The sequence below is a fragment of the Dendrobates tinctorius genome, unplaced genomic scaffold (genome assembly GCF_039654945.1).
Source record: "Dendrobates tinctorius isolate UK_male_01 unplaced genomic scaffold, ASM3965494v1 ptg000200l, whole genome shotgun sequence".
NCBI classification, from domain to species: Eukaryota; Metazoa; Chordata; class Amphibia; order Anura; family Dendrobatidae; genus Dendrobates; species Dendrobates tinctorius.
In genome coordinates, this window is record NW_027361867.1 from 3659908 (window position 1) to 3678939 (window position 19032).

At 49.8% G+C, this 19032-nt stretch overlaps 1 protein-coding gene across 1 annotated transcript in view; it reads right to left on the reverse strand.

The window, feature by feature from the left end:
* LOC141056833 (oocyte zinc finger protein XlCOF29-like) overlaps positions 1 to 19032 on the reverse strand; it is a 52367-nt gene that overhangs the window by 1695 nt on the left and 31640 nt on the right. Inside the window, exons 2-3 of the mRNA XM_073553305.1 lie at positions 13261 to 13411; positions 11381 to 11515 (exon numbers count right to left, since the gene is read on the reverse strand). The gene's annotated coding sequence lies outside the window, so the exon portion shown is untranslated. The remainder of the gene's footprint in view (positions 1 to 11380; positions 11516 to 13260; positions 13412 to 19032) is intronic.

Sequence of the window (19032 nt, forward strand, 5' to 3'; positions counted from 1 at the left end):
TGGCGTGCGTTACACATGCCGGAAATAAAAGGCTGTGGACCGCGCATCATCAAGCCAACTCGGTTGCATATTCTACTTCTATGTGGTTGAAGAAACCACAAGTTATTTTGGCGTGCGTTCCACTTACTGGAAACACTAGGTTGTGGAGTGCACGCCTCTGCCTCATGGGACACAATTAGTAGTCCGCCTTCATTTGAGTGTCGCAGATTTTTTCCTTGCGGCTCACGCACCTTTATGGCACCCTGGTGTGCGTTTCAACCACCGGAAGTACCATGGTATGTATTTCATACTCCCCTCCCCCCCCATTTAGCTCAGCACTATGGCACCTGACCTCCTATCACAAGGATAAGTCCCCTGATGACTCAGCTTGGAAGAAACGCATTGGGCCCTTCCATGGGGGTGTGCAGGGCTTGTTTAGCATAGGGGGAGCTGTGGACAGTCAGGGGGGAGTCTTGGGGATAGACTACTGTTAGCCCTTTAGGGTCTTGTAGGGAATTTTCTTCCCCTTGTCCTATATGGAGCATCCTGGACCCAGGATCTCCTTTTCCTCCCGCACCCCCTTCATGAATGGCTGAGCTTGTGCCTTTCCTCACTTATTGCTCTGGCATATTTCGGGTGGTAACTCTATTAATGTCATCCAGATTCCAGTCATTACTGTTATATGCAGCCAGAATCTGTCAGTCATTGTTTGCGGGGTTCTGTGGGATTCTCCCAGATCCATAACGTGAGATTCTGGGACTTGCTGGTTGCAGTTCGGCCGTTGCAAGTGGGAATCATTCCTCCTGATCGGGCTGTGCTCCTCACGCCCCTTTATTTGTGACTTCACCGATACATTTATATTAATTCACTCTGGGGGACACAAAATTGTTTTTATCCTACTATCTTACTAAAGGTTATGTTTTATCTCCCGTCCACCACACTCCAGCGGTGATGGAAATATATACATTTCATACAGATCTCACTTGCATATATCCTTATATACTGATAGACACATTTTCATAGCTATCTTGAACCTTATAATCAATTGCTGAAAATGACCTACTAACCCCATGAGCCAGTCTGGAGAACCAGCATAGTCTCATGGTAGCATTGTCTTGTGATATATCAGCCAGCCATGGGAAAGGAGGAAGTTGGACCAGATGCACTAGCTGATATCGGAGGTTTGCTGACATTGCTAGACAATGCATAAGAGTAAATCATATGATGCTAAATCACCCTCATGTCGGACACTGCCATATAAGTTCATTTACTCAAATAGTCAATAGCATTAAAACACAAACCTTATGTTAATTGACTAACCACTCCTTTCTGTATGTAATTATAAAACCATATACGCGTATGTGCAATAAACCAGCAGAGTCCTGCTGGAAAGAGATACTGCTAACAAGGTGTTTAGGGTGTCTTTTCTGTTGAGCGCTCAATGAGACTCTGTTCTAATTAGGACAGGCCGCAGCACACAGAAATATATCTATCCAAATTTCCATATCATCTGGCGCAGAGACGCGGGGCTGTGGACGAAACGCACGGGGACCCTGCTGACCAGAGAGACGGAGGTGCCGACTAAGGCCTTGGCTCATGGGGACGGAGATTTGCGCAACTCCATAAGGTAAGAAAATCTGGTTATCTTACCAGAATGTCCCCTGTGCCCAGTCCGGGTCTGTACCTCTAGCCGGTCAGGTGTGGTCACCACCGCATTCCCAGGTAGTGTAAAAGTCCACACCCTTATCCAAACCCTGGGATAAGCCAAGGTGTCTGCTTTGGGTCCTGTTTGTGTCTAGATCCGGGATAGAGCTGGTGGAACGGTGATTGATTGTGCATGTGGTTGCTGGGAAACCGATATCTGAGATTCAACTTCCCCTGCTAAGTCCTCACAAATAAACCTGTACACAGGGAGGACAGGAGAAGCCTATCCAGGTATGGGTTGTGGGGGCTTAGAGAGATATCACTAGTCTAGTCTCCTATCAAGCTATCACATATACACCCATGCATCGGAAGGGACAGGAGTACCCAGATCGCCAGGCACGTGGTAGTGTTTAGCTTGGGGGAAATATCGCAAGCCAAATCACTTGACAGGTTGCCACCGATTCACCTGTACATCGGAAGGACAGGAGAGGCCAGCCAGGTACAGATGGTGGCAATTTTGTGGGAGTTATCACTGATTCCTGTTACCGGCGGGACAACCGGTACAGTGTGTTAACATTCCCGGGTGACCGAGCGTAGTACACCAAGTGTGATTGGCAGTTGTTGGTTACCAGAGCTGCTTGTGCTACGTGTCACTAAAGAGGGCCTCGATTTCTCCCCGGACGTCTATATGTGCATCAACGAAGATCTGAAGCAGAAAGTTTTTTTCCTTTTCTTTTACACTTCCTCTTTTGCCCGTAGGGTGCTTCTCTGATATTTTTCATATTGTCACATTTGTTCTGTACTCTGCTTTTCCCTTGTTTTATCTTGCATTTGGTGGAAGTTTTTTACTGTAGTGTGAGAATTTTTGGGAATGCTGGGTTGTTGAATATATACCATTGTCTCAGTTTGCTCTTTTGTTTCCATTGTTCTCAGAAGATTTTACTGAGAGATGCAGGCAGAGGAAAGGGGAAGTGTGTGTATCCTCCATTTGTGCACGGACATTTTATTGCTGGAAGTTGTACTGAATTTTGGATTTTTGATTTCTTTTTGGAGGTGCTCTTTTCAAGTTTTACCAACTTCTTGATTATTCTTTGTTTTCTTTTTTCTCCATTTTTTGAGTTTTTATTAGCTTTCCATTTTCTTTTGAAGTTTTTATAAATATTTTGGTTTTTTTTTGCTTTTTTCTTTCCTTTTTAAGCAAGTTTAAAAAAAGGGTTGTGAAGTTTTTGAAGTTTTAATCACCTTTATCTTTGAAGTTTTTGGAATAGACATAGTAAGTGTTATTCAGAAAGTTAAGAATGTAGATTTACAGGGGCAGCTTTTAAGCTGCAGCATGGCATAATGCATTAAGAAAAAAGGGAAGTTAGTTGAGCTGAATTGAAGTCCGCGTTTTATAAAGTGGCAGCGGATTTACAGCATAGAAGTACTGAGAGTTAGGTGAACAGGAAAGGATTATTTTTACGTGTACAAGAGAGAAAAAAGTGTTTTCAGCGGAATTCTAAGCTGTGCCGTCTGTGAGGCACCCCGCTTCCCACTCCCCCGGGAGAAGGCACAAGTCCAAGCATGCCTTCTCTGACTGCAGAAAAGGGGAAGGAGTCCGCTGCTCCTTCCCTCTCCTCCCTCTCCACTCCTCCCTCATCTATTTTTCCTCCTATATTTCCTCCTCCCTCATCTTTTCCCTCTGTCTTTCCTCCTCCCTCATCCCCCTCGTCTTCTCTCTCCCCTCTTCTTCTATCACCTTCCTCCTCTCCTCCCTCTTTTTTTTTTTCATCTCCCCACCTTTCCACTCTCTCCTCTACCCCTCCCTGCTCCTCACCCTCTCTCCCACCTCTCAGTTCATTGTCACCAGCTGGGCCAGTGCCAAATCCAGAAAATGAGGTGTCCTTATCTCCACAGGGCATCCTCTCTAAAGAGCCAGCTAGGATACCAGGAGAAGAAAGTGAAACACTCCCTACACATAACACCACAGGTGCCCCCCCAATACAACAGCTAGCAGAAGGGAGGTGTGAGTCATCAGCGTTTGCAGCTGCTGGGTCTTACAATGAGGATCCTAAGTGCCAGGCAGCCCTGCAACCTCAGAAGAGGGGAGCACCCACACAATGTCACAGTTTCTCCTCTGATGAATATGAAGAGGGGACAGCATACATGCTGCCCAGTACTAGGTGAAGAAACCCACAGACACCAAGTAGGCAGGGGCAGATAGAGCCAGAACTCTTACACTATGTGCCCTTCACCCCTAGTCAGGTGTTGAGTATTCTGAAAAATCTGCCAGACCCAGATATGGACCCCATTCCATTTTACTGAAGAATGCAGCAGAGCCAGCAAACATCTGCAATCTGGATTGATCTCTGGTCCATAATGGAATTAAAAGCAGGTGAAACACTCTGGCCAATCATGAAGGAACACTTCAAGCTTCCATCAGAATTAGATGTGCACTCCTGGGAGTCAGGATCAAAGCTAATTGAGCAGCTCAGAGAGTAGGCCAAAGCCAGACAAGCACTCAGCCTACATAACATGAGCCAGGCCGAGACAGAGTCTGTAGACAAGTTTCATGGCAGAGTGAGGCAAGTATTCCAAGACTTAGGCTTCACTATTCATGATCAGATACACAAACAAATGTTGGCAGAGGCCTTTAGGCATGGACTAAGAGAACCAATCAAGAAGCTGCTGACAGTGACCAGGCCTGAGTACAGGTCAATAGCCGTAGATGCCCTGCTCGCAGTAGCCAGAAGAATTCAGTCCCACCCAGGAGTGCGGAAGACAGCCCCTCCTATGGTGGCCACCGATGTGGAAGAGCACCCACCCTGCAGGGACGGGAGACCCATCAGGTGTTACAACTGTGGCAACCTTGGTCATTTCCGGAACCAGTGCACAGCACCCCGGCAGCCCAGGACATCACGCAGGGGAATAGGCCAAGCAAGAAACACAGGAAACAGTGAAGAACCCTGTCTATAGGACAGAGGCAAGCCAGGTCCGCAAGACATCACACCCCTGACATGTAAAATTCCATCAGCGGACCCAATACCTCAAATCTCCGGGGGTTGTCATATCTTTCCTTGTGGACACTGGTGCAGTCAGAAGTGTGATGAGGCATGTGGAACTCCCCAACCCCTCCTGCCTATCAGAACACTGTCTTGTGTGGGGATTGAAGGTCAAGTCAGACATTCCCAGCTTAGGGCCCCGTCACACATAGCGACTCACCAGCGATCCTGACAACGATATCACCTTGTCAGGATCGCTGGTGTGTCGCTACATGATCGCTGGTGAGCTGTCAAACAGGCAGCTTCACCAGCGATCAGTACCAGTGACACGCGGGTAACAAGCGACGCACGTCGCTTAGTTACCCGCATTGTATCTTAATTACCAGCGTGCTGATGCAGAGAGCTGGTAACCAAGGTACACATCGGGTTTCTAAGGGGCGCGCACCCCTTAGAAACCCGATGTGTACCTTGGTTACCAGCTCCAGCTCGCTGGTCTCCCGCCTGTCACACGCAGCGATGCGTGCTGGCCAGCGGGAGACCAGCGACCCCAAATATGTACAGATGTTTCAACAACGATCAGCGATACCCGGCAGGGGGGCCAGTCGCTGATAGCTGTCACACACAACGATCTCGCTGGTGAGATCGCTGTTGCGTCACAAAAAAAATCGCTATGTGTGATGGGGGCTTTACAAGCCCCTGAGCGTGTGGACACAGCCAGGACACTCCATCCTGTTTCAGTTTATGGTGGAGAGCAGCCCACCCCACCGGATGAGAGACATTGACATGACATTTTCTCCACCTCTGACCCAAGAAGAATCAATCATGCTGGTGGCCCTACAAGAGCCTTGAACCGGTGCAAGCCTACTCAAGGAGGTGCTGGATATAGTACCCAATAGCCTGTGGCCCAAGGGAGACTTCAAGTTGCGCCAGGGTGGGTGTCACTCAAGTTTGGAACCCCGTACCCTCACACTGCCCAGCATACCCTGTCCACCACCCAGAGTCAAACTGTCTCTGACCAACTGGAGGTCTGAGTGGAATCGCTGTTCAACAAACGGCCGAAGAACTTGGGTATGGGCCAGGAAATTTTCAACCCAAAGGGACCTTACACGCTTCGTGAAATGGCTGCACTGCTTCCGGCTCCAGAGGATCATCTTGGACAAGATTCTGAAGGTGCTCCCTGAAGTTTATCCAGGCCCTGGACCAGAAGAAGGCCACTCAGCTCCTCAAACTGGTTAACAAATGCTGACCTGAGATCAAGCTAGGTGAAAGGAACGGCTGCTTGCTGTTAAAGAATGTGAAAAATGAGGATGAATGAACTCCTGGAGATCAACATCCAACACTGCGGAGACACCATCACATGTTTCTCAATGCAGTGATTCTAGAGCAATGCCCCCCCCATCCCTTATGGGAAATATGTAAAAACATGCAAAACACAAGCCGTGGAGACACCATCACATGTTTCTCAACGCAAGCAATGACTAGCCAGGTCTTTCCCCGGGAAGGAACAACCACGGGAAGGGAAGTCTCCAATGAAGGAAACCACCTATGCCAAAACATGGTATCCATCCACAGACAGCTGTTTCGGGGTATTGCCCCTCATCAGTGTGGAGTAGGAAAATGGCCAGTAGAAGCAATGTCTAGAGGCATAGGTGGTTTCCTTCATTGGAGACTGCCCTTCCTGTGGTTGTTCCTTCCTGGGGAAAGACCTGGCTAGTCATTGCTTGCGTTGAGAAACATGTGATGGTGTCTCCACGGCTTGTGTTTTGGCTGGTAAAGAAGACGTCCCAGCAAAAAGACCCCCTGTGATCAGAGCAGGAGTTACCACAATGACCGCCTTGGTGGAGAGCAAGAAAGCTCAGCTGAACGTCATCTCTGATGAAGAGGACCCCAGTAAACGGCTTGTTTCCCTGCCGGCTCTGTGCCAGAAGATGGTAGTCCCTCACAGAATTGTGAAGAGCAAGGCCAGATTGAGCCACCTCGTCCATAGGAATCATCGTGCAGTCCCAGCTTTTCCCAATCAGGAGGAAACCTGTGAAAGGAGAAGCAGCCAGGTTCAGAATGGTGCATGACTTGAGGGCTGTGAACAAAGCAACCATGTTTGAAACCCCAGTTGTGCCAGATCTGCACACTCTGCTGTCAAACATGCCAGTCACAGCAACAGTGCTCACGGTGATGGATCTGTCCAATGCTTCCTTCAATGTTCACCTGGACGACCTGAAAACGCACAAGGGGGGTGCAGAACACATGGACAGTGACGCCCAAGAGGGCCCAGAACAGCCTTTCACAGCTCACCAAAGCATTGTCCTCCATCCTCGTCAACTGGATTGCAGAACATGCATAAGTCATCGACATCTCTACCTGCACAGCCCTTTCCTCATCTCCTCTACTCTACCTGGTGGAGCAGCAACGCAAGTTCTGGAAAAACAGAGTCCAGGTGTCAAAAGCAAGTTACGTTCCTGAAGACACCGTATTGCCCGCCAGACAAACCGCTTGACAGATGACCGGAAGACCGCTGGCCTTCCTTGGTCTAGTCTCGTACTGCAGAACTTGGATCCCTGGTGCTCCAGTCTTAATGCAGCCTCTGTACAATTGCATCAACGCATTGCAGCCTTCATCTCGTACAGGAAACTGAAAGACTCCATAGTCTCTGCGCCAGCTCCAGGCCTCCCTGACTACGAGAAGCCATTCCATCTTTACCGAATGGAAAAAGAAGGTCATGCCACTGGCGTCTTAAAACAGACCCACAGAGGAAAACCAGAGGCCTCTAGACTACCTCTCCGCTGGCCTGGATCCAGTTGCAAGGGGGGTGGCCCTCCTGCATGAAAACAATATTTGCAGCACACGCCCTCCTGGACAAGGCTGCTGATGTCATTATTGGACAACCAATGGAGATTCTCTCCCCACCACTCTTCAGTGCTCTCAGCCGTTGCCTGACTCTACTCCCACGGGGGGGATGCAGATACATCTTCCACCGCCATTCTACTCCCACTCACAAGAGGGGGATGCAGATACGGACTCTTCAGAGAAAAATCTGCAGGATACCATAGATCTGCAGTAACCAGCAATCAAGACATCCTATGGTCCAGAAGTTTGTCAGTCCAAGAAGCAGAACTGATAGCGCTGACGAAAGTACTCGCATGGCATGGCACACGACTTCGGACCCATCTGGGCTGCAAGAGACTTCATCATAGCAAGCGGGTCAACCGTGAAGCATCATGGAGCCATCAGGGACCTGCTGGATGCTCTTCAACTTCTAAAAGTGGTGGCAGTGTTAAAGGTCAAGGCACACGGAAAACTGAAAACAGTAGAGGCATGGGGTATCGACATGGCAGACGTGGCAGCCAAAGGAAGACCATTTCGAAAAGTGGGAGAGGTCATAGAGCCGGACGGCAACTACATAACGACTGAAGACGAGAAAGCCTGACAAAAAATGACGTCCTGGGATCTGTTCAAGAAGTAGTAGGACCAGACCCCAAAGGAGGAGAAGGAAAGCTGGATGCTGAAGGGCAAAAGCACTGAACTCCAAAACCCTGTCTACCTCAAACGTCTACCTCAAGGCACACCCAGACTACCTCAAAGTATGTACCCTATGGTGGTTCAATGGATACATGGCCCCCACACAGAATTGAAGACACAGATGAATGACCTGATTGATCTGGACTCCCACCTTAACAGCCAAATTTCCAGCAGATGTCTAGCACCCAACAAATGCAACATTGGGCGAGTGGAAAAAGTTCTCCCACATCATCTGGCCTGAAGCTTTCCCAGTAAGGAACCAGTTGGTGAAGACTACTGCAAAGAAGCTACTCTAAAAAATAGTGTGTAGATATGGGGTTCCAGAAGTGATAGCAAGTGATCAGGGACCCACATTCACAGCAAACCTGACACAAGAGATCTGATCAGCAGTAGGGTCAGACTTAGGCCTACACACTTCCCACCATCCCCCACCATAGACTAAGTGGGACACTTAAGAGCAGCATGCTAAAAAATTGCCCAAGAGACAAACCATGGCATTAGACACTCCCATAGGCTCAGTAAAAGCTGTCACCAATATTAAATTTTATTTTGGTCTAAACTCAGGTTAGGGGTATTCTTCCCAGCAGTTGACTATGCAATGTGATACTTTGCTTGTGTAATTGAATTTATCAAGACTCTTGCTAATGTCCATTCTCGAGTTTCTTCTTCATGGCCAGGTCCAGATTTGGTGCCTGGTATGCACGCCCTGAAGTCAGGAGACTAAGTGTTGGTTGAAAAAGTTTGTAAGGAGAGCACTCAATTCCAGATTTGATGGCGCTTCTCCAAGTGCTGACGCCACCAACCTGGAGGAAAAACCCCCACCTGGATCCACGCATCGCATTGCAAGAAAGCTCTCATACCAAGAGATACACCTGAATCATAGAATCGTAGAATCGTAGAGTTGGAAGGGACCTCCTGGGCCATCTGGTCCAACCCCCTGCTCAAAGCAGGATTCGCTAAATCATCCCAGTCAGATGTTTGTCCAGCCTCTGTTTGAAGACTTCCATTGAAGGAGAACTCACCACTTCTCGTGGCAGCCTGTTCCACTCATTGATCACTCTGTCAAAAAGTTTTTTCTAATATCTAATCTGTGTCTCCTCCCATTCAGTTTCATCCCATTGCTTCTAGTCTTTCCTTGTGCAAATGAGAAAAAAGTTGATCCTTCTACAATGTGACAGCCCTTTAGATATTTGTAGACAGCTATTAAGTCTCCTCTCAGTCTTCTCTTTTGCAAACTAAACATTCCCAAATCCTGCAAACTTTCCTCATAAGACAGGGTTTTCAGACCGGTCACCATTCTGGTCGCTCTTTTCTGAACTTGCTCCAGTTTGTTGATGTCTTTTTTAAAATGTGGTGCCCAAAACTGGACACAATATTCCAGATGAGGTCTGACCAAAGAGGAGTAGAGGGAAATAATGACTTCACATGATCTAGACTGTATGCTTCTGTTAATACATCCTAGAATTGCATTTGCCTTTTTTTGCTGCTGCATCACACTGTTTACTCATATTCAGTCTGTGATCTATTAGTATACCCAAGTCTTTTTCACATGTGCTGTCACTTAGCCCTATTCCTCTCATTCTGTATATGCTTTTTTCATTTTTATTGCCCAGATGTAGTACTTTGCATTTCTCCCTGTTAAAAACCATTCTGTTAGTTGCTGCCCACTTCTCCAGTTTATTTAAATCTTTTTGAATCCTCTCTCTCTCTTCTCTAGTATTAGCTATCCCTCCTAGCTTTGTGTCATCAGCAAATTTAATCAGTTTACCCTCAATTCCTTCATCTAAATCGTTGATAAAGATGTTGAACAATACAGGTCCCAGGACAGAGCCCTGTGGTACCCCACTTGAGACATTCTTCCGATGTGCAACCATTTACGACCACTCTTTGGGTCCGATCACTAAGCCAGTTATGAATCCACCTAACAGTTGCCTTGTCCATTCCATACTTAGTCATTTTTTCAATAAGGATTGTATGAGAGACTTTGTCAAATGCTTTGCTGAAGTCAAGATATACTATATCTACAGCATTTCCTTGATCCAACCCAACCTGAGCTGGAATGATGCTGTGGAAGCCCTACCTGACTGAATAAATTACCTACCCGCTAGAGAATACACACCACTGACTGCATAGACTGCTGACTAAGAGACTTTGATTACAATGCAATGAACCCCCGCTAGGGACAGACCTCCTGACCGCCCATTTGCAAAAGTCTGTATGGAGGGGGGGCGTATGCATCAGGCATGCGTCAACCCACTGGCAGCATAAAAGAGTTGCAGCGCTTGTGAAAGGAGCAGGATTCTTATAAGGAGGGATTGTGATGGAAATATATGCATTTCATATAGATCTCACATACACATATATATATATATATATATATATATACACACACACACACACACACACAACAGCCGCCCCCGTCCGCCACGCACCAGCTCCGGCTCCGCCCCCGTCCGCCACGCACCAGCTCCGGCTCCGCCCCCGTCCGCCACGCACCAGCTCCGGCTCCGCCCCCGTCCGCCACGCACCAGCTCCGGCTCCGCCCCCGTCCGCCACGCACCAGCTCCGGCTCCGCCCCCCACGCACCAGCTCCGGCTCCGCCCCGCACCAGCTCCGGCTCCGCCCCGCACCAGCTCCGGCTCCGCCACGCACCAGCTCCGGCTCCGCCCCCGTCCGCCACGCACCAGCTCCGGCTCCGCCCCCGTCCGCCACGCACCAGCTCCGGCTCCGCCCCCGTCCGCCACGCACCAGCTCCGGCTCCGCCCCCGTCCGCCACGCACCAGCTCCGGCTCCGCCCCCGTCCGCCACGCACCAGCTCCGGCTCCGCCCCCGTCCGCCACGCACCAGCTCCGGCTCCGCCCGCCACGCACCAGCTCCGGCTCTGCCCCCGTCCGCCACGCACCAGCTCCGGCTCCGCCCCCATCCGCCACGCACCAGCTCCGGCTCCGCCCCCATCCGCCACGCACCAGCTCTGCCCCCGCCCGCCACGCACCAGCTCCGCCTCTGCCCCCGTCCGCCACGCACCAGCTCCGGCCCCGCCCCGTCCGCCACGCACCAGCTCCGGCTCCGCCCCCGTCCGCCACGCACCAGCTCCGGCTCTGCCCCCGTCCGCCACGCACCAGCTCCGGCTCTGCCCCCGTCCGCCACGCACCAGCTCCGGCTCTGCCCCCGTCCGCCACGCACCAGCTCCGGCTCTGCCCCCGTCCGCCACCCTCCAGCTCCGGCTCTGCTCCCCCACACTCTCTCCCCCCTCCACACACCGTCTCCCTTCTGTCCTCTGCGGGGTGTCGGCCGCTCCCTCCTGTGCTGCGCGCTCTCCACACTGCTCTCCTGTCGCTCCACAAGATCGATGATCTGTGATACCGGAGGTGAGCCGCTTCTACTTCCGGTTACAGCTGTTAAAAAAAAAGGTAGAGGCTAAATCCAAGTCGGCTTGGAGTTGTGCTGACGTCATGCCCATGTGACCAGAAGGGGCGGGGCCTCCTCCTCCATAGAGCAGAGCAGCAGACAGGAACCTGCCGGTGTCATGGCAGGTAAGTGGATGTTCATGCACGAGCTGGGAGGGGGTGATGTTGCTTGCATGGGGCTGCATGCTGGAGGGGGTTCTGCCTGGGGAGAAAGAGGTGATATTGTTTGCATGGGGCTGCGTGTGCTTGCTGAAGGGGGGGTCCACCTCGGGAGAAGGGGGTGATGCTTGCATGGGGCTGCATGTGCATGCTTGAGGGGGTCTGCCTGGTGAGAAGGGGGTGATGTTGCTGGAGGACGGTTCTGCCTGGGGAGAAGGGGGTGATGTTGCTTGCATGGGGCTGCGTGCGCATGCTGGAGGGGGGTCTGCCTGGGGAGAAGGGGGTGATGTTGCTTGCATGGGGCTGCGTGCGCATGCTGGAGGGGGGTCTGCCTGGGGAGAAGGAGGTGATGTTGCCTGCATGGAGCTGCGTGTGCTTGCTGAAGGGGGGGTCCGCCTCGGGAGAAGGGGGTGATGTTTGCATGGGGCTGCATGTGCATGCTTGAGGGGGTCTGCCTGGTGAGAAGGGGGTGATGTTGCTGGAGGACGGTTCTGCCTGGGGAGAAGGGGGTGATGTTGCTTGCATGGGGCTGCGTGCGCATGCTGGAGGGGGGTCTGCCTGGGGAGAAGGGGGTGATGTTGCTTGCATGGGGCTGCGTGCGCATGCTGGAGGGGGTCTGCCTGGGGAGAAGGGGGTGATGTTGCTTGCATGGGGCTGCGTGCGCATGCTGGAGGAGGGTCTGCCTGGGGAGAAGGGGGTGATGTTGCTTTCATGGGGCTGCATGTGCATGCTGGAGGGGGGTCTGCCTGGGGAGAAGGGGTTGATGTTGGTTGCATGGGGCTGCATGTGCATGCTGGAGGGGGGGTCTGCCTGGGGAGGTGGTGATGTTGCTTGCATGGGGCTGGATGCTGGAGGGGGGGTCTGCCTGGGGAGAAGGGGGTGATGTTGCTTGCATGGGGCTGCATGCGCATGCTGGAGGGGGGGTATGCCTGGGGAGAAGGGGGTGATGTTGCTTGCATGGAGCTGCGTGTGCATGCTGAAGGGGGGGGGTCCGCCTCGGGAGAAGGGGGTAATGTTGCTTGCATGGGGCTGCATGTTCATGCTGGAGAGGGAGGTCTGCCTGGGGTGAAGGGGGTGATGTTGGTTGCATGGGGGTGAATGCTGGAGGGGGGTCTGCCTGGGGAGCAGGGGGTGATGCTTGCATGGGGCTGCATGTGCATGCTTGAGGGGGTCTGCCTGGTGAGAAGGGGGTGATGTTGCTGGAGGACGGTTCTGCCTGGGGAGAAGGGGGTGATGTTGCTTGCATGGGGCTGCATTCTGGAGGTGGGTCTGCCTGGGGAGAAGGGGTTGATGTTGGTTGCATGGGGCTGCATGTGCATGCTGGAGGGGGGGGTCTGCCTGGGGAGGTGGTGATGTTGCTTGCATGGGGCTGGATGCTGGAGGGGGGGTCTGCCTGGGGAGAAGGGGGTGATGTTGCTTGCATGGGGCTGCATGCGCATGCTGGAGGGGGGTCTACCTGGGGAGAAGGGGGTAATATTGCTTGCATGGGACTGCGTGCTAGGAGTCTACCTAGGGAAGGAAGTGCGCTGCCCCTCTCCCTGCCGGGGGCGCTGTCACTGTAACCAAGGTCGCACCTTTAAAAGATTCTGTAATGCTGTAGATAAGCCCCGGATGTAACCTGAAAGATATGAAAAACAAGTTATATTATACTCACCGGGGGCGGTTAGTGTCGCTGTCCAGTCCGGGTCCTCCCATCTTCATGTGATGACGTTCCCCTTCTTCCCCCTGTTGAGGGCAGAGTAAATTACTGCAGTGCGCTGGGAAAGGTCAGAGAGGGCCTGCGCTGCTGCAGAAGGAAGAAGGAGGACGGCATCACATGAAGATGGGAGGACCCGGACCGAACCGCAACACCCATCGGACCGGATCCCGGGGTGAGTATAATCTGACTCTTTTTTTCTTATCTTTCAGGTTACATCCGGGGCTCATCTACAGCATTACAGAATGCATTACAGAATGTTGTAGATAAGCCCCTGATGGCGGTGGCCGCAGCTTATTGGCCAAAAATGGGAGCACAGATTCCCTTTAAAGCTAGGGCCCCCCTGTTTTGGTAACTGTGACGTGGTAGTGGGCTTCATACAGGCTTATCAGAATGTAAAGTAATAACCTCATGTTCAGTTTGTACATTGTTGCTGATGGGCATTAGATCACGGTGTGAATATTGGGAGGGGCGGCCATGGCTTTTTGTACAATTTAGGCAGGATTTTTCTTACATAAATTTCTTTGTTTTCTTCTAGGTGTTGTGGGTTTCCTCTGTCTTTTTTCACCATGCCCTCCACAGTAGTGACCTCTTTGGATGGCAATTCATCATTTGCCATATCTCCACCAAGTGGAGTGCTGGTGCCTCCACCATCCGTGTTCTGCCAAAATTGGTGTGACCCAGCACCCCTCCGATGTCAGATAGATGAGTCTAAGATCTCCGAAGTTCCCGTCCCCTCTTTCCACTTCTCGTGGCTTGCTAGGGTTGGTCCTGTGGGGGTCTACCACCTTTTCATTTCCTTTGTCCAATATTTATTTCTCACCTTTACCTTATCTGCTGTACGTACTGTCATGCTTCTCTCTATTTTTTCGGGGCTTTGTTTCATGGGTTTTTTTGGGGTCATCCTAGGACTTGTTATATATGGCACAGGGCCCACCTAGGTCCCTGATAAAATTTGGTCACCAAGGAGGATAGCAGGCCCAGGCTAAGCCACAGAAAACCAGAGAGGTTGGTAACTTAGCGGATGCAAACCCCTGATCCTGTCCACACAACTAGCAGTAGCCGTGGAGCATACCTACGATGATCCTAGACGCCTCGGCACAGCCGGAGAGCTAACTAGGCCTAACGCAAGAAAGGGGAAATCTAAACTGCCCCAGAGAAGACCTCAAAGGAATAGCTAGCCCCCAAACATATACTGTCGGTGAGACAAGATGAAAACACAAACGCAGGCAGAAAAATAGACTGAGCAAACGATGGGGCCCACACTGACCAGACAGGACAGGAAAGGAAAGACACTGTCTGCAATCACGCAAAAAACCCTGCAAAAATCCAACACGTCTGATGCACAAAAACACTGAAGTCGCACAACGTCGCCCCCACTAGATCAGCACTCTGGTATAATCTGAAAGCAAAGCAAAAAGAGACCAATATAAAAGGGGACAAAACAAACTGGCACGTGCAGTAACATATGGGCGGTGATACAGCCCCAGGCAGAGCTAGCTGACCCGCATAAAGCAGAGATAAACAAAACCAGATCAAATGCAAACAGAATAGCAAATGAACCACTTAGCTGAACATGCAGGGAAAGAGCAGGAGACATCAGACCTCAGGAGGCACAGGAAGAAAATCACCAGCAGGGATAGAGGGAGTCAGCTGTCTTAAATCCTAATCAGAAACCCCAGATCTCCAATCGTCTTCCTCATTATCAGGTGGCAAGCCTCTGTCAATCAGATCAGCTCCACTACCTCCAATAACCACCAGAGGGAGCCCAGAAAGAGAACTCTCAATCTGACCCGCTCCACTATCTTCAGTAATCACCAGAGAGAGAATTCACAACAGTACCCCCCCCTTGAGGAGGAGTCACCGAACCCTCAACCATGCCACCAGGCCGGTAAGGATGGGCCCGGTGAAAAGCACGAACCAATCTTTCGGCATGAATGTCAGAAGCAGAGACCCAAGAATTATCCTCCTGGCCATAACCCTTCCATTTGACCAGGTACTGGAGTCTCCGTCTAGCAAACGAGAATCCAATATTTTCTCTACCTCATACTCCAAATTACCTTTAACCAATACAGGGTCAGGAGGTGCCTCCATTGGAACTACTGGCTCTACAAACCTTTTCAACAAGGATTTATGGAACACGTTATGAATCTTAAACGTAACTGGAAGAGCCAAACGGGATTAAGGATTTCCAAAATCTTATAAGGTCCAATGAATCTTGATTTGAATTTTGGAGACGCAACCTTCATAGGAATATTCTTTGAAGACAACCAAACCATATCACCCACTTTAAACCTGGGACCAATGGTCCTATGCCGGTTGGAAAACTGTTGGCATTTTTCTTGAGAGTGGGACAACTTATCCACCACTTGGTCCAAAATCTGCTGCATTCTCTCTACCACAGAATCCACACTTGGCCGAAGATTCCACCTGCCCTGAAGAAAATCGAGGATGAAACCCAAAGTTACAGAAAGAGGCCAACATCAAAGTGGCAGAACTAGCCCTATTGTTTAGCGCAAATTTGGCCAAGGGCAAAACTGAGACCCAGTCATCCTGATCAGCAGATAGGAAACATCTCAAATAGGATTCTAAAGTCTGGTTTGTTCTCTCAGTTTGCCCATTGGTCTGAGGATAAAATGCAGAGGAGAAAGATAACTGAATTCCCAGTTTGGAACAAAAAGCTCTCCAAAATCTGGAAACAAACTGGACTCCTCTGTCCGACACAATGTTCTCAGAAATCCCGTGCAACCAAACCCACCTGTTGTAAAAACAAGGGCACCAACTCAGAAGAAGATGGCAACTTTGGGAGTGGTACAAGATGGACCATCTTAGAAAATCTATCACAGATGACCCAGATAACAGTCATTCTCTGAGAGACAGGAAGATTAGAAATAAAATCCATTGAGGTATGAGTCCATGGCCTCCTGGGCACCGGCAGGGGCATCAACAACCCACTAGAACGAGAACAGGGCTTGGACCGAGAACTAGTCCCACAGGACTGCACAAAAATTCCTGACATCACGAGATAAGGCAGGTCACCAAAAAGACCGACTCACCAAATCTCTGGTACCAAAAATACCTGGATGACCAGCCAATGCGGAGAAATGAATTTCAGACATTACGCTTTTCCTCCACAGGTCAGGAACATACAATTTACCCATAGAGCAACGTTCAGGTTTGTCCTCCTGAAATTCCTCCAGGGCACGTCTCAAATCGGGTGAGATGGCGGAAAGAACTACACCCTCATTTAGAATGGTAGTAGGCTTGGTCACATCAAAAGAATCTGCAAAGAAACTCCTAGAAAGGTCGTCCGCCTTAACATTCATAGTGCCTGGAAGAAAAGAGACCACAAAATTAAACCGCGTGAAAAACAAGGCCCACCTAGCCTGTCTAGGATTCAAGTGTTTGGCTGATTCAAGATAAATCAAATTCTTGTGGTCAGTGAGGACCACAACTTGATGTCTCGCTCCCTCCACCCAATGTCTCCACTCTTGAAATGCCCATTTCATGGCCAACAATTCCCGATTCCCCACGTCATAGTTATGTTCAGATGGGGAGAATTTTTGAGAAAAGAAGGCACAGGGATTCATCTTAGAACTCACCGGATCTCTTTGGGACAAAACGGCTCCTGCACCAATCTCAGAAGCATCTACCTCCACCTGAAATGGGAGTGAGGCATCAGGTTGCCGTAGAACCGGAGCCGAAGTGAATCTCCGCTTAAGCTTCTGAAATGCCAAAACTGCCTCTGTAGACCAATTCACCACATCAGCGCCCTTTTTGGTCAAATCAGTCAGTGGTTTAACAATACCAGAAAAAATACTTATAAATTTACGGTAGAAATTAGCAAAACCCAAAAACTTCAGGAGAGTCTTCAAAGAAGTAGGCTGAACCCAATCATAAATGGCCTGTATCTTGGCCGGGTCCATTTCAATAGCCGACGGGTACAAAATGAATCCCAAAAATGAAATCCTCTGTACACCAAAGAGGCACTTCGATCCCTTAACATACAGAGAATTTTCCCTCAAAACCGGAACACCATCAGGTCATGTTCCACATGAGAATCCCAATCACTGGAAAAGATCAAAATATCATCCAGACAAATGATCAAAAACTTATCCACAAGGTCCCGGAATATATCGTTCATAAAAGACTGGAAGACAGAAGTGGCATTAGCCTAAAAGCATCACCAGGTACTCAAAAAGTCCCTCCTGAGTATTAAATGCTGTCTTCCATTCATCCCCGTGTTTTATGCGAATAAGATTATACGCCCCCCTGAGGTCAAGCTTGGCAAACCAACAGGCACTTTAACTCTGGAAAATAAATCAGAAATCAGGGGTAACGGGTACTGATATTTAACAGTGATTTTGTTAAGGGAACGATAGTCCATACATGGCCTTAGTGAACCATCTTTCTTGGCCACAAAAAAAAGCCAGCACCTAAAGGTGAAGAGGATGGTCTAATATGACCATTCTCCAATGACTCCTTGATATAGGATCGCATAGCATCATGTTCGGGTACCGATAAGTTGAAAAGCCGACCTTTGGGAAATTTACGCCCGGGCATTAACTCAATTGCACAGTCATAACTCCTGTGAGGAGGCAAACACGCAGACTTACTCTCACTGAATACATCAGAAAAATCAGCCAAATAGGAATATCATGAGACTGGGGAGAGCTGGAGAAAACAGGAGTGTCACTAAGAACACATTGACAACCCCAACTCACCACAGACACAGATTTCCAATGTAAAACAGGATTATGAGTTTGCAACCAAGGGAAACCCAGAACAATAGTATCATGCAAATTGTGCAACACCAAAAATTTACAATTTTCTTGGTGGTCTGGGACGACTCACATTATCACCTGGGTCCAAAACTGGGGTTTATTCTCCGCCAAAGGAGTAGCATCAATACCCCTCAAAGGGATAGGAGTCCACAGGGGTATCATGGGAAAACCACAACGTTTAGCAAAGTCTAAATCCAGCAGATTCAAAGCTGCTCCTGAATCTACAAAAGCCTTAGCGGAAAATGTAGACAAGGAGCAGATCAGGGTAATCGCCAAAAGGAACTTAGGTTGTACACTGCCTACCACAAATGTGTGAGCAAAACGCTTTTCTCGTTTAGGGCAGACAGCAATAGTACGAGAGGCGTCCCCGCAGAAAAAACACAACTTATTACGCCTTCTAAACTCCTGACATTGCGCCCTAGACAAAACCCTATCACATTGCATGGGTTCAGAAGTTCGTTCGAAAGGCGGCAACGCCTCTCGTGTAGTTTTACGCTCACGTAAACGTCGATCAATTTGAATGGCCAATGACATGGAGTTAAGACCAGAGGGGACAGGAAATCCCACCATAACATATTTTATGGTTTCTGCCCAACCCTTCCGAAAGAGAGCCGCTAGGGCATCGTCATTCCATTTAGTAAGGACCGCCCACTTTCAGAATTTTTGACAATATAACTCTGCAGAATCCTGACCCTGGTTCAATGCCAATAAGGTTTTCTCAGCTTGATCAACAGCATTAGGTTCATCATACAACTCCAAGGCTTGAAAAAACGTATCCACATTAGCCAGAATAGGATCTCCAGGTGTCAGAGAAAAAGCCCAATCCTAGGGATCGCCGCGCAGCAGGGAGATGACAATTTTAACCT